Genomic DNA, 562 nt, shown 5'->3' on the forward strand with positions numbered 1-562 from the left:
CTAATATTCACCTTCCTCTTGTCTGTTTAATTGAAGTATGAGGGACATTCAGGATCAAAAAGTAGATTTACTGAGAGAGTTCTTTATATGTCATCACAGACTTATCAACATAAAATAGTCACCACTGAACATTTCAGAACTTACCTGATTAGTCATACATACCCCACTACCCATTTCTCAAACATAATAACATTGCTCTTTAACTAATGAGTGGTTTCCTTCCCAAATCCTTCAGTATGAATAGGTGAAAATCTCTGGGGGCCTAGTCCTGGCTGAAAAGCAGTTCAAAATTTACCACTTTGTTACCCCAGCAACATACAACCTACTTTGCCTTGTGGGAGGATTCCACCACCAAACACAAGGGCATTTCAGTAATTCTGAGTGGACTTAAACAATCCCTTCCCAATGCAAGGGTCACCCTTTATTGTGGCTCCTTGTGACTTCTGAAGGAGTTGCTGATGAATATTTATTAATAAAATACTCAAACAATAGTCATATGTTAAAATAAGTACCTATAAATAAACTTTGTACAGGGTGACTGTGTGGAAAAACAGTTTACCAG

This window comes from Penaeus monodon, chromosome 27, assembly GCF_015228065.2.
Source record: "Penaeus monodon isolate SGIC_2016 chromosome 27, NSTDA_Pmon_1, whole genome shotgun sequence".
Lineage (NCBI taxonomy): Eukaryota > Metazoa > Arthropoda > Malacostraca > Decapoda > Penaeidae > Penaeus > Penaeus monodon.